This window comes from Notechis scutatus, chromosome 9 (genome assembly GCF_049901735.1).
Source record: "Notechis scutatus isolate UNSWTSFEM ecotype Mainland chromosome 9, rNotScu1.2, whole genome shotgun sequence".
NCBI lineage: Eukaryota > Metazoa > Chordata > Lepidosauria > Squamata > Elapidae > Notechis > Notechis scutatus.
Window position 1 is genome coordinate 18,155,568 of NC_142017.1, and position 16,056 is coordinate 18,171,623.

The 16,056-nt window shown below is 42.4% G+C and overlaps 1 protein-coding gene across 2 annotated transcripts in view; it reads right to left on the bottom strand.

Moving 5' to 3' along the window:
- Positions 1 to 15,789, bottom strand: part of NUP93 (nucleoporin 93) — a 126,931-nt gene extending 111,142 nt beyond the window's left edge. The window contains exon 1 of one of the 2 annotated variants that reach the window (XM_087971674.1): positions 15,680 to 15,789. The gene's annotated coding sequence lies outside the window, so the exon portion shown is untranslated. Of the gene's footprint in view, positions 1 to 15,268; positions 15,371 to 15,679 lie in introns of those variants that run through there. The other variant, XM_087971675.1, reaches the window with a different exon arrangement.
- Between the last annotated feature and the right edge of the window lie 267 nt (positions 15,790 to 16,056).

Genomic DNA, 16,056 nt, shown 5'->3' on the forward strand with positions numbered 1-16,056 from the left:
CCCACGCCCAGTTTATTGAAGGAGGGGAATGTCCCAATACATCACATGACACCGTCGTGATGATGTGAGTTTGACACCCTGGTCTATCAAATTCCTTACTGAAATCTAAGTATACCATATCTAGAGCATTTCCTTGATCCACTAATTTAGTCCCTTTATTGTCAAAGAAGGCAATACGGTCGGTCGGTCTGGCATGATCTGCTTTTAACAAACCCATGCTGTATCACCCGGAAATGGAATAAAAACAGTGGAGACCAGCTGCACCAATCAAATTATCTGCCAGACTGCAAAGAATTTTATGTACAAATCTGCTTGCTGGCATGCAGCCATACTTTAAGGAATGGCACTCACAGAAATTCAGCACCAGTAAAGGATCAATGGATGGATAACGAGGAGCTAAATAATGGAACTGCTCAGGTCTGGATGCAAAGATAAGACCATCTTTATTATGCTTTGGGAAATTTAGGGTAAGCACTGTTCAATTTTCAGAAGTGCATCCATAAGCCACTTGCGGCTCAAGGAAAAAGAAAAACAGTCTTTTTTATTTAAATCTTTAATTTCCCCAAATATCCAAAATAGCAATAGCATTTAGAATTATGCACGCTCCGTAGTATATAAGCACTATATAGACCAGGGGTGTCCAACCTTGGCAACTTTAAGACTTGTGGACTTCAACTCCCAGAATTCCACAGCCAGCAAAGCTTTGCTGGCTGAGGAATTCTGGGAGTTGAAGTCCACAAGTCTTAAAGTTGCCAAGGTTGGACACCCCTGATATAGACCTATTAAATAGATGACACTAAAGCTAACTAGGATACAGCAGCATGTCATAAAACAGTACAAATTCAAGAGTCAACCAAGATTAAAGGCCAGCATGGCATAAGATATGGTCCTGCCTCTCTTTTTTTAGCGCCCACATCTAGGGGCCATTGACCTTGCTCTACATACATGAGGGGATGTGGTAGGATTGGCGGATTTTTCATACATTCCTTGACTTACAATCATTTGTTTACTGACTGTTCCAAGTTACAACAGCATTGAAAAAAATGACTTAGGACTGTTTGCCACACTTATGACCATGTCAGCATCATTGCAGTGGTCATGTGATCAACATTTGGACACGTGGTGACTGACATATATGACGGTGGCAGTGTCCTACGGTCAAATGGAATGGAATGGAGAAGAGAATGGAGAAGGGAAGGGAAGGGAAGATGGAAGGGACCTTGAAGGTCTTCTAGTCCAACCCCCTGCTCAAGCAGGAGAACAATACCATTTCAGACAAATGGCTGTCCAGTCTCTTTTTAAAAACCTCCAGCGATGGAGCGCACGCGATTTCTGGAGATGTTGTTCCATTGGTTAATTGTCCTCACTATTAGGAAATTTTTCCTTAATTCCAAGCTGCTTCTCTCCTTGATTAATTTCCATTGATTGTTTCTTGCCCTGCCTTCGGGTGCTTTGGAGAATAATTTGAACCCCTCTTCTTTGTGGCAGCCCCTCAAATAATGAAATACTGCTATCGTGTCACCCCTAATTTTTATTTTATTTAGACTAGCCAATCCTTTTGCGACCTTCTGACAAGCAAAGTCAATGGGAAGCCAGATTTACTTAAAAATCATGTTGCTAACAACAGCAGTGATTCACTTATCAATGAAATGATTCACTTATCAAGAAATGTCATTAAATGGAGCGAAACCCACTTAACAACTGTCTGTTTGATAACGGAAAGTTTGATTGTAAGTTGAGGCATATTTGTATTTACCTCTAGGCATCCAAGTCTGATCCAGAAAGATCAGAAATGTTGCAAACTATTTGGTTTTTTCATTTCCAAAACCCCAAACCTCACTTAAATGCTTAGTTCAGTTATGCTTCAAATTCTTACGATATTTGAGCAAAGACCAGCAGACAAAAAGTTTGGCCAGAAATGTAGTAATCCAATCACCATTTCTTCAAGAAAATCCACCAGGGGTTTCCATTCCAATATTAACACTTTTCACATCTATTCCTGCGTAGGAGTCATTTCAAAGTACTCTCAGGGAAGAAGCTGCTGTGCCAAGGCAAGCAGCAATCTGCTAAGTGCTTTAAAAGCCAAATTTACGAGGCTTTTATTTTCACCAAGCCAGCCTCCTTAACAGCACCGTAGATTTACTTTTTTTTCCCCCTTCCGATTCCCCGCTGTCTTCTTGGATGCTTTATTGTCATGTGAAGTTGGGTCTAATTTGACAATCTTGAAGAATTCCCAAGGGGTTTCAGCCAGCCTCTCTCCTCCATTGTGTTACAGAAAACATTTCACGATTAAATTGGGAATTGCGCAAAGCATATTTGACAAGTCAGACAAAGTGGTGAAGCGATGGGTATGAAACTCCCTTTACCAACATTCCTTCACATCCAAAAATGAACAAGCGGTGGGAATTACTGGGGTGGAATCTGGCAGCTGAGCTGCAGGAAAGAAACCAAGAAGGGATCCTCCCTAAATAAATCTTCACACTATTTATCTGACAGTTACGCAGAGTGTACTTTAGTCTGGCAAGATTCCGGTCTGTGGGTGAATGGCAATTTTAAAAAAAACTTCTCCCCGGAGCAGTTCATTATGTTGTTCTTGTTTTCTTGTGCCTACCATTAATCTAGATTTAGGGACAGTGCCTTCTGGATCTCATTCTGCATACCAAGCCTTTGTTCTGCACTTCTCAGTGCATTCAGCACATTCTGCACAGACGATTCGAAGTTATGACAGCACTGAAAAAGGTGACTTAGGATCATTTTTCACACTTATGACCGCTGCAGCATCCCCCTGGCCATGTTGTCAGGATTCCGGCAGTTACCCCCCATTTAAATCAGGAGTCTCGAGCCAAACTTCCAAAACTTCAAAAGGATTTATTGGGAGTTAAAAAGTCCAGCACTGCCTGGGTGTAGCCGACTCTGAGACACATAATTCATTGTCACCCTTGACCCTGGTTTTCCTCCCCACCCCCTGGGCGTATCGTAATTCATATTCTCCAATGGGACACATCCATAGCCCAGAGTCATCAATCAGGCTCTCCAGTTAGAATTTTGCATGGCAGAAACTTCGGTCACCTAGTTACTATCTTTGAAAACATTTATGGAATGCAGTTTCGGTTTTGCAAGCTACCACACTGCTCCCCCCTCCCTTTCTGTTGGCACCTCTAAGAAGACCATAGAAATATTTTATGAGTTGACACACGTGATCAAAATTTGGACGCTTGGCAACTGATTCATACTGATGACGGTTGCAGCGTTCCTGGGCTCATGACATCCCCTTTTGCGTCCTTCTGACAAGCAAAGTCAATGGGGAAGCCAGATTCCCTTAACAACTGCAGTGATTTACTTAACGACGGAGGCAAGAATGGTTCTAAAATGGGGCAAAGCTCATTGAACAACTGTCTCACTTAGCAACAGAAATTTTGGGCTCAATTGTGGTCCCTAAGAGAAGGACGACCTATACTGATCTTTTCCCCCCGAATAACATTAGCATGAAACTTCCAATAATATATTTCTATCCCTAACTCAAAGATGATTTTCTTCAGCTGTCCACCCCTGATTTGCAAAGCATGGATATGTGGCCAGGAGCATAGAAGCCCAAAGCTCACTGGTATAACATCAAGCCACAGGAACGGTCGGAAAGTCATTGGCTAAAGATTATGAATATTACTGCAATAAATGTAAAAACAGCTCTGTATCTCTGGGTAGCCTAGCCCTTCCCTGGCAGGGACTCTACAGAAATCTGCCATCTGCTTATTCGATGCTGTACACAGAGCATAGAACAGTAGAGTCGGAAGGGATCTTGGAGGTCTTCTAGCCCCACCTCGAGCTAAATGATTGCCCAGTCTCTTTTTGTTCTGCACTCTTTTCCAGAGCCTCAGCATCTTTTTCACATTGGGATGAACCAGAACTGAGCGCCACATTCCTAGGGCGGCCTTACTAAGATGGGGTACTTTGCAAAGTACCGCTTTTTCCAACTTCACTGGGACGTGCGCGGCCTCTGTTACCCAAACAAACAGCCCTCTGTTCTCCAACGATAGGTTATTTTGCTTAAGGGGAAGGCAAAACATCGTATTTTCTTCCCAGAAATGTCATGCAGACATCCAACTGCAAAGATCAGGCCGGCGCCAAGTAATTGGGAGATCGCATGAATCTTCCCTCAGTGCAAGCCAGCATACTTTGGAGCATTAAACCAAGCAGCAGCCTTCGATAAGCCAATAAACAGCGTGTACGATGGAGACAGAAAGCCAGGGAGGGGAGCCCAGCCATGGAGAGAAAGCGCTTTTATGCCCTGCAATGCAGCAGTAAAGGCTGGCCTTTCCCTGCAAGCTGTTTCCCTCTTCTGGCACAAGAGCAACAGCCTCTGCTGGCAGACAGCGTCCAGAGCAGTCGTATTCTCGCTCCGATTAAGGTTGCGCCTGCCAATTTCGGAAACAGCAGTGCCTGTGACTGCAAGAATGGCAGATGCTGCTTTGATATACTCTCTTTGATTCACTCTCTTTTAGTTTCATTTTTTATTTTTATTTTTTTCATTCGCTGCCACCACGCTGGAACAAGCAGCAGCTCCGCAGCAACAAACTTCACACAGAGCGAGGGAGGCGGCGACAAAGAAGGCAGGGGCACAGCACACTCTTTGGGGTGTTTGTTTCTGCCAGGGCACTTCCTCGCTCGCTCGCTCGCTCTTTTAGGAAGGGGCCCCTGGGAAGTTGGCTGCACGTCCGGTCAAAATTGTACAAATGGCAGTTGAAGCTGGAACGATCAAGCCAGCAAAGGTCAAGAGAAGATCCAGGGGGAAATGGGCGATGCGGAACGGCTGCCACTCGGCTGGCTACCTTCCCCCTTATCGAACTGCAGGTAGACCTCGACGTGCAACTGTTTGTTTAGCGACCGTGTACATTCCCGTGAAGTTCTAAAGCGGCGCTTTGTAAAAGTACTGCTTTGCAAAGACTTAGGACATAGAATGACAGAGTTGGAAGGGACCTCGGAGGTCATCTAGTCCAACCCCCCCTGCTGGAGCAGGAGCGTCTATTCCAAATATTAGCCCCTGCCGAGGATTGAACTCACAGCCTCCTGATTGTGAGGTGAGAGCTCCACCTCTAGGCCACCACACCTAACTTTGTAAGGCCACGCTTAGAATACACGTAGCCCTCGGCCTTACGACCGCAATGGAGCCCAAGATTTTAAGTAGCTAAGTGAGAAATTTGTAAGGGTGAGTTTTTGCCCCATTTTACGACTATTTTTTTGCCACGTTTGTTAACTGAATCACCGCAGTTGTTACTCACACAGTTGTTAAAGAGACCCTGGCTTCCGCACTGAGTTGTCAGAATCATGTGACGCAGGGACACTGCAACCGTCATAAATGTGAGCCGCCTGTCAAGCATCTGAATGCAAATCGTTTCCATGGGGATGTTGCAAATCTCATTAAGTGTGAAAAAAGGTCATAAGTAACTTTTTTCAGTGCAATTGTGACTTTGAATGGCCACTAAGTGAACTGTCCGAATTTTGAACACTTGTACAGGTACTCCTTGACTTATAAGGACTATCTGTACAAGTGATCAAAATTCGGATGTTTGGCAACTGACTCATATTTACGATGGCCGCAGAGTCCCTGGGGTCACGTGATGCCCTTTAGCGACCTTCTGACAAGCAAAGTCAACGGGGAAGCCAGATTCACTTAACAACCAGGTTACTAACTTAACTGCAAGATTCACTTAACAACCATGGCAAAAAAAAATGTTGTAAAATGGGGCAAAAAAAAAGCATTTTAAAAATGTTTTGCTTAGCAACCATGGTTTTGGGCTCAATTGTGGTCATAACTCGAGGCCTGCCAGTATTTATTTAAAATAATAATAATAAAGGTGGGATGAGAAACAAACAGAAATAAATTAAAAATTAGTTTTTATTGTGGGCTTTTAATCATAAAAATTACTCGTCAAACTTGTACCCTGCCCAACTTACCATGCTGTAAGACTTACAAAATAAAGATAACTGTTGGGAAACACAATGTTGCATTTTAATATCTGCACCTCTATAACTGGCTAGTTTGGCTCTGCAACCCAACAAGACCGACACAGACTTCAGAGAGTAATTAGGACTGCAGAAAAAAAAATTACTACCAACATGGAGGTCCCGTATGCTGCACGAGTCAAAAAGAGGGCTGTGAAAATATTTACAGACCCCTCACATCCCGGGCATTAACTGTTTCAACTCCTTCCCTCAAAACGACGCTATAGGGCACTGCACACCAGAACAACTAGACACAAGGACAGTTTTTTCCCGAACGCCATCGCTCTGCTAACTCCCACAATTACTTAGTTAGACTGTATTACTATTCTTCTTCTCATTCTTCCTATTACCTATCTCTTCCCACTTAGGGTTATAACCGTGTTGCTTGTATCTTTACAATTTATATTGTTTTGTTTTCCTAGTATGTTTTGATTGCATTAGTAACTTATGTATGATTTGATTGCTTATAGTAACCTATGACTATCACTGTTATATCTGATGATTCTTGATGAATGTATTTTATTTTTCCTTATGTACACTGAGAGCATATGCAGCAAAGACAAATTCCTTGTGTGTCCAATCACACTTGGCCAATAAAGAATTCTCTTCTCTTTCTTCTATTATATTCTATATTCTATACTTTAGGTCAATAATATATTAGTTGGCACATGTGTAACAAACAAGCAAACTGTAGGAGATTTAATTCAAGCACCAAATGGTGACATGGTACATTGAACTAATCTTTTTTTTTTTTTAATGCATGGTGTTCCTTGCAAGCAGGGTCAGTTCCATAAATACACAAATATAAATTAACTCAAAGGCTCACATGGTTCTGAGCTGGAGTCACGATTTTTAAAAAAGTGTTCTAGCAGAGAATGATTTAAGGAATGGGTCAGTGTGTTGGCTTCCCCCATATGTCTGTTTAATTGACTATCCTTCTTCTAGGTTTATTGAGCCTATCTAAAAGTGTTCTATCAGCATAGGTTGTTAGTTTGTTGTCTGTTGAAAAGTGGCAGAAAATCATGTTGTCATTATTTGGTTCTTTGTAACCAAGTTTCAGCCCAATAATCTTGAGCAGCCTGAAAAGGCATAATTAATCACTTTTGATGTAAATTAGCATTTTAGAACGACCCTCTGCCCTCAGATATACTTGAAAGCAGAATTAAAATGGACAAAGCAATACAATCAACACCCTCGGAACATTTTGGGCACATCCTACAACTATCCCACCTTCTGCTTTATTTATAGAATGGAAACATGATTCAGTGAGAAAAAGTAGTAAAATTAAATTGTTAGTATAAATCAAATGAAAAACCTGATTGTGGTCATCAACCAGCACAAGGAAAGCAGTGTGGCAAATATTCAAAACTAAATTGACAATGTCGGGGTAGTTAGGAAAAATACATTCAAACAATTTTGGCTAAAAAAAAAATTAAATAAAAGGAAGAAAAAAGCGACTAAGTTACTATAAATAAAAAATTGGTTTGGAGATTGCTTGCTTCCAAAGTGCATTGATCTCATATTTTAAGATAATTGAGTACATAACTGTGTATTATGGAGTCTCCAAATATATTTATTTTTATGTATGTATGTATGTATGTATGTATGGTATTCAGCTTTGTTCGGGTATTTTATGAATACCATACATATAAATACCCGTGAAAACTTCACACACACACACACACACACACACACACACACACACACACACACACACACACACACATATATATATATATATATATATATATATATATATATATATATATATATATATATATATATATATATATATATATAAATAAACTTCTTCATTAGTTTAGGAGGGATACACAAGCTACTTCTCACATAAATTATGAACTCAGAATCCCGAGACCCAATATTATTTTCCAGCTTCGCAACATCACTCCAAATATAAATTACAGGGAAACAATGGTGGAAGAACGGCATAACTTGATTTGATGCTTGCAAGCACCAGTTTGTCGTGTGAGAAATAAAATGCTGATCTAAGATGGATTTTGATGTGATCTAGTAAGACTGTTATTACATGGAGGAACGGGGAAGGCTGTACCATATTCTGAACTGTTTCTTTAATGTTAGGGTAACATATTATCTGCCATGAGGCTAAACAATAAACCTGTGCATGGATTGGTGAGCGTATCCCTGGAACTGCATAGAATTACAACTAGCTAAGATATTAGATGCGAGTGTGAAGAAAAAGACAAATTGAACAGGAGCTGCCCAAATCAATGCAAACTCATTCAAGGCGTCTGGATCCAGCAAAGTCGCTGGGAGAAACAGAACATAGAATATTATGGTTGGAAGGGACCTTGGGGGTCTTCTAGTCCAACCTCTTGCTCAAGCAGTAGATCCTATACCATTCTGGACAAACGGCTGTCCAGTCTCTTCTTAAAAGCCTCCAGGATGGAGCACCCATGATTTCTGAGGGCAAGCTGTTCCACTGAGTAATTCTTCTGTCCATTGAACTAAGTTTCTCATTAGTTCAAGGTTGGAGCTCTCTGTAATGCTCTTCCCACCCATTCCTTCTTGTCCAGCCCTCAGGTTCCCTGGAGAGTAAGTCAAACCCTGCTTCTGTGACAGCTCCTTAGATACCGAAAGATTGCGATCATATCACCCTTGGTCCTTCTCTTTGTTAGACATACCTAGCTCCCTTAACCAATGTTGTTAAGTTAGTAACACAGTTATTAAACAAATCTGGCTTTGCCATTGACTTTGCTTGTCCAAAGGGATCACGTGACCCCAGGGACATAGCAACGGTCATAAGTATGAGCTAGTTGCCAAGCCTCTGAATTTTGATCACGAGACCACGGGGATGCAGCAACGGTCGTAAGTGTGAAAAACATTCATCAGTCACTTTGTGATGACCCGGGGCATGACACAAAAATAACAAAGCCACAAAAATAGAATAACCCTTTAATGCCTCCAACGTGGCCCCCAACTCTTCCAAAAACAGTCTACGAAGGAAAGAAATACAGCCCGAACCCAAAGTAAAGATAAATTAGAAATTTAAAAAAACAACACAAACCACAATGAAGTAATTAAGGCAGGCCAGGATGATAAATTGCAGACTTAGAATAGATAATGCAGCACCCACTGTTGGGAGGACGCCAAAACCCAGATAAGCCTCAACAAAGATAATGTAGGCTTTGCTTCCAGCAAGGAGCTGTGTGCAAACGCCCCACTTATATCCTGTTCTTCCAGCTGCAACTAATGAATACAATAGAATACTTTATTGGCCAAGTGTGATTGGACACACAAGGAATTTGTCTTGATGTAAATACTCTCAATATACATAAAGAAAAGATATATTCGTTAAGAATTAAGAATCATAACGTACAACATTTAATGACAGTCATAGGGTACAATGAAGGGGATCAGGGCCCTTTCCTCTCCCGTAACCCTCTTTGCTCCCTTCTCCGTTCCTCCCTGTGTGCCCTAGGATGAAGAGGGGGTGGGCCTGGGTCTTCCTCTGCCCAGCCAGACTGTGCCCTTCCCCTGTTTCTTCCACAGCCACCACTCCCACTCCCTGTCAGCTGCTCAATCTCCCCCTCAGAATCAGACTCCAACATGAGCATGACACACTTTTTCCGGTACCATTGTAACTTTGAACAGTCACTAAATGAACTGCTGTAAGTCCAGGGCTCCCTCTGTATAGCATTTTGGATTTAATGTTGACTTGAAAAAGACAAGAGTGAATTGGGGAGAGGAGAGCGTGGTGAAGCAGCCTCCGATCCCGTTTTCTATTGTTTCCAGTGAACATGCTTCTGTTGTCTAATGGCTGTTTATCTCCCTGCTGATCGAGAAATATATTGCCTTTCTTGGAAAATGACAGCTTTCAAATATTTTCCGGACCATCAGTGCAGAGATGTGGAATCTTTGCAATGGGAGGGGGGTGAGTTTACTGCATTCAAGAGACTGCAGACAGATTAGCAGAGTCATCAGGCCAGGATATTTGAGGAAACAGCAGCAGCAGCAGCAGCACACACACAGATCAGAGAGACAGAGAAAGAAAGAATTTGAATTCCAATCAAATATGGATCCAAAACCTAGGGAAGGCAAGGATGTTGGTGGGAGGGGGGGGTTGTTTAAAAAAATAAAAAAGACGATCTGCCACTAATTGTTGCTTGCATTGAGCCATGAATTATACACTCTAAGCCTGCTCTAGCACAAAATTATTCACTGGAGCTCTCCTAAAAAAACAAAAATTTAAAAAATAAGCTGGCTTTTATTTACTTACTACCTCGATATCCATGCTTTGCTACGAAACTATGTGGTCGGGCTTAGTTTTTGGGGAGGAAAATAGGTGGGGTCTGCCTCTGCCTATCAGCATCCATCGGTATTCATCTGGCTAGTGTCCTGTCAGTGTGTGAGAGAGTTGAGGGCTGTTTGGAAACTGAAAGAGTATTTGCTGTGTGAGCAAGGAGACAGCAAGGAACCTAGGCGTGGCTTAGCTCAACTGTTCTGTACTAAAGCTGCTTGGTGCTGTGAAACTAAAACCGAAAATGAAACTCCTCTGCTTGTGTTTTGCATTTGGAACAGATTTCTTTTCGGGTGGGGAGGGGGAGTAGAACTCCTTAGCATCAGAGCATGTTAATAACAATAATATATGAAATGCTCTGATGGTCATTTGGAAAAATCCTTTCTTAATGAGCATCTAGAAGCCAAGAGGAACATACTTGGCAAATTTCAAGTTTGTAGGCTTTACAGTTCTGGAGATTTTATGATGATGCATGAGTGGTACTTTTACATATATAGATTAGGATTTCTAGAAATCTAAAGCTTAAAATAAGGGGTTAGGTAAACAGATTTCATACTGGGCCAACGAAGGATGTGTAAAATCAAATGTTGAGAGACCACACAATCTATGTACAGGTAGTCCTTGACTTATAACTGGTTGGTTGCTTAGCAACTATTCCAAGTACCTCCCCAGAGGTACTTAGACTCAGTTTCAAATTCTGACCTTCCGTGCTTTTGGGGAGTCGCATTTTGGGCAGCTGTTAACCGACTCACATTTACAGCCATTTGCAGCATCCTGCACTCCCATCATCAAAATTAGTGATTTTTTCCCCCCCAGAAACCGGTATGTACTTCCAGCAAGAAACGACCATTGGCTAGAATCAGTTCGCTTAAAGACCACTGCAAAGGTGGTTATAACATTGTGGTCATGGACCTGTGGGGAGGAGCTGAATGACCGGCGCAACTTATGACCTAATTCCATTAATTACAGTCGTAACTTGAGGACTACCTGTACTTACAACCCTAGTATAAAGTTCTCTGATCCTCAAAAGGAAAGTGGGAGAAAGAAAAAGGCACACAGGAGCATGGCTGATGGTCGTCTGTCATTGCTGGAGGGGGGTGTAATCAAAAATAAATAGAAATGAGACAGATGAACAGGAAAAACTAATTAAATGCTATTGTGATGACCCAGGGCGTGGCACAAAGGCAACACAGTCAAATAAGCAAGAAGCGTCCCTTTAGTACCTCCAACTTTGCCCCCAATGTCCAGGTTACCTTCAGCTGGAGAAAAAAACTCTCCCAGGAACAGTCTTTAAGTGGAGGAAATTCAGTCCGAAAACCAAGTACATACAAACTGTAACTAAAAAATCCACACAAACCACGCTGTAGTATAACGTGACAGGGCAGGAGAAGGAATTGCAGACTTGAAAGGCCAGAAAAACACACAGTTGGGAAGATGCCAGGAACACAGATAAGCCTCAATGACACCAGATAATTCATGATTTGCTCCCAACAACTTGCTGTGTGCAACTTCCCTTTTTAAACGCTGTGTTCCCAGCTGCAGCTAATGAAGGGAATCAGGACCCTTTCCTCCCCCGTAAGCCACGCAACTCACGTTGCTCCCTTCTCCGTTCCTCCCTGCGTGCCCTAGGATGAAGAGGGGATGGGCCTGGGCCCTCCTCCGAATTCCCTCTCCCTTGCACTACCTCTCCCTTGCTCTGTCCAGCCGGACGTTGCCCTTCCCCAGTTTCTTCCACAGCCAATGGAGCCATACTCCCATTCCCTGTCAGCTGCTTGGACTCCCCCTCCGAATCAGATTCCAACAGGGGCATGACAGCTATAAAGCCACAGCTTGTATACATGCTAGTCGTTTCCAGCTCTAGGGGGCGGTGCTCATCTCCGTTTCAAAGCCAAAGAGCCAGCGCTGTCCGAAGATGTCTCCATGGTCATGTGGTCGGCATGACTAAACACCGAAGGAGCATGGAACGCTGTTACTTTCCCACCAAAGGTGATCCCTATTTTTCTACTTGCATTTTTTACATGCTTTCGAACAGCTAGGTTGGCAGAAGCTAGGACGAGTAACGGGACCTCACTCCGTTACGTGGCACTAGGGATTCGAACTGCCAACCTTTCTGATCAACAAGCTCAGCGTTTTAGTCACTGAGCTACTGCGCCCCCTAATTACATAATGCCAAGTGTCTTACAAATCCATATTCAGGCAGTGGGTTGCATCTGAAATACTAAACTTCCCAACTTAAAGAACTGCCAAAGAAAAATAGAGAAGATGCATACCAACCAACCTGTCTGTCGTGATGAAAAAGGAAGGTAGGCATTCTATAAAGCACTACGCATTGCCCACACTATTTAGGATTCATCAGAATTCAGCTCTGCAATGCAGGCCTACCTAGTGGACATGTATAATCGGCAGCGGTCGATGCATATTTGCAATGCAAACAAGTCCAAGCAGTTTTTAAAAAATGACTCTGTGTAATTCAAATGCATAGCCCCGCGCCCAGGAAGAAGAAAAATGGTCCATTGGTCACATATGCTAATTTCTGAAGCTGCACAGAAAGAAGAAAATAGTCTGTTGATCCTATGTACTATTTTCTGTACATCTCCTAACCACAGAGATCTTCATGCATTCATAAGAGCAAATCTATACTCCTTATAGTCCAAGAAAATTCAAACAATCTGCCCTAAAAAGAATGTTAAAAGCTTCCTAATTAATAATGTGGGCTTCAATATTAGACACCAAAGGCATGTGAGCAGAAACAAACCAGCTCTCGCAAAGAAAAACTCCTCTCAAAATATTGGAAAATTGTTTATTCCAGCAATCTGAAATTCACCACCATGTACAAAACGTATTTGTGCAAAAATGCTTTTTGAAGATCTTCTGCTATAGAAGAAAAGTATTAGTCCAATTTCTATCACGTATTTCCTTGGGAGAGTAATTTGACATATCATACATTGCCTTGATTTCCCCACCCAACTCAAAAAATCTCAAAAATCCTGGTTAGAATGAACGATAATTATCTCAGAATCACATTGGGAAACTTCAACCTGTAAGGATGAACCTCTATCTCCCCAGGCCTACTACAAAATCTGGATCGCTTTAGCACATTCAGGATGCTGCATTCTCACAACATTCAGAATCGCAAATTAGCCAACCACATTCAAGACTAACTACTCTACAAATCCTATCTGCATAGTTCAGTTATGGATCATTTTGTGTTAACCCACAAAACTGGAGTCATTGCATCAATTATTGATTACATTTGTTGTGTATTGTACACAAAAATTCTGGCTCTCAAGGCTCTACTTCACCATTATGGAAAAAGGCCAAAATGGAGAGGTTTAGCCCTCATCCAGTCTTTTTAAAGGTCTTTTAAAACATGCAGAAGGTGCCAAATTTAATATTTGCCTTTTCCAATTTAAAATTATTAGATCAGTCATCTGGTGAATAGAATTGCTACTCTTCTTTAAATGTATAATTTTTCTTCATCAGTTTCTTCTGTTAAATGTATGTATGATTTCACTTAGGTTTCAGTCCTTAAACATCTGCCTAATGAATAAGACTACACTGCAAATCTGCAGACCCCTACAAACTTACTTAATGTTTATTTTTTAAATGAACTTTTAAAAGGCTGGATCAGGGCTAAGTCCATATGCCAGGAAAGAACACAAAGGAAATAAAGATCCGCACAAAGGAAAAAAAGAACAAAAGAAAACAAGCACTTCCCACATTAAGCCAGTCTGCATGTAGAACCATTACTGTATAATAATTAAGATGCTGAACTAGAAATTAGGAAACCCTGCTTTCCAGTCCTCCATTAAGTACAAAGCTGATAGCCTGACTTTGGGCCAGTCTTTCACACTCAGCCTAACCCATTTCACACGATTGTTGTTGTGGGGAAAAGGAAGCAAGAGCAATATGTACACAGTGTCCTGATTTCTTTGTACAAATCAAGGCGAGATATAAACATGGATACCAACCTAAATAAGAATTTGTGGATTTCCAAGGAACAGAGGTCCACCAATTACAATATACCTAAAGGTTCTCCAACACAAATCTATGAATCAGAAAAGCGGTTCAACTGAATTTAATGGGACTTGGTCCCAAATAATACAATCATAATCAATAGCAGCAGAACGGCCCTTCCATGTAAGGATGCTTTTCTTCTAAATTGATGTTTCTCAAATTTGGCAACTTTAAAACAAGTGCTCTTCAACTCCCAGAATTCCCTATGCTGTCTGGGAAATTAGGGAAACTGACAATTCACATGCCTTAAACTTGCCAAGTTTGAGAAAGGAAGTTTAAAATGCTAGTTAGCCAGATGACAAAAATCAGGGGAAATAGTAGCCCAAATTAAACCTCCAATTCGTGCATAAGCGCACCAACGTGCCTATCGTCTCTGTCTTAATGTTCCATTTTATTCGTATCTATTTCATGTATTAATAATCATGTTTATACATACATACACACACACACACACGTGTGTGTGTGTTTTCTGAGGTTCTCGCGGGTATTTGTATGTGGATCTTTGGTTATTCGGGTTTTCTCCCGCGTAAGATTGGAAGTATCTAGGCAACGTTTGGATGAAGTCTCATTCATCATCTTCAGGCTTGTGTCTTCGGCTCTGTGCTTCTCAGAGTGATGTGAGCTTGCAGCTGCTTCTTCCTTTTAACTGCTAGTGGGGGTGTGACTTGATCAGAACACAGCCAAGCCCCCACCCAATCAAGTCACACCCCCACTAGCAGTTAAAAGGAAGAAGCAGCTGCAAGCTCACATCACTCTGAGAAGCACAGAGCCAAAGACACAAGCCTGAAGATGATGAATGAGACTTCATCGAAACATACTTCCAATCTTACGCAGGAGAAAACCCAAATAACCAAAGATACATATATACATATATACATACACTCACACACACACACACACACACACATATATAATCAAATGCATGCTTGACTAAATAAAATAAATAAAAATAAATAAATAAATTCCGGGTACCAGCCAGGTCCCTTTCCTGGGTCTGGGACTCCTAAGAGAAACCGGCCTCTGGGGGTGCCAGGCACTTGCTTTGCGGGGAGTCCCAGCAAAATTAAAAAGCGGAGCCGCTTGTTCAGGTGGCAGGAAAAATCCAACCCACGCCTCCTTTTTCCTCCATCTGCTTTTTGGGGACTTCCACTCCCAGAATTACCTGCACCGCTCAGCCATTGGCTTTACCGCTCAGGGAATTATGGGAGATGAAGTCCAAAAGGCTAAAGGGCGCTTGCTTTGCAGAAAGGGAAGGAAAAACGGACCCCCTTAAGGGACGCCTCGAGCTACGGCGCCGCATTCCGGGAAGCCCGAGGGAAGATGATCCAACGGGCTCGCCAAAGAAACCACCTGTTCTACAACCCTCGGCGCGGCCACACTTACCGTGCCCGCTCGTTCCGCCCGCGGCGCTCTCACGTCGACAGCACGCCGCTTCCCACCGCGCGCAACGATTGGTGGAGAATCCGGCTTATCCCATCAGCCCTTGCGGCGGCGCGCCAAGCGGGCCCCGCCCATGCCCTTGTGACGCTACAGAGGGAGGGGTGGGGAAATAGGGCGCAGGAATAATACGAAATAAAAATGAGACTGGTTTAACGTGGGAAATGCTTGGTTTTCTTTCGTTCTTTCTTTCCTTTGTGCGGACCTTTCTTTGTGTTCTTTCCCGGCGTATGGGTTGAATGAGCTCTGGGTGGTGGCCGTGAGACGCCTCCCTAAATCACAACTAGCAAGGCTTCGTTGCTATGGAAACAGGAGGCCGTGCA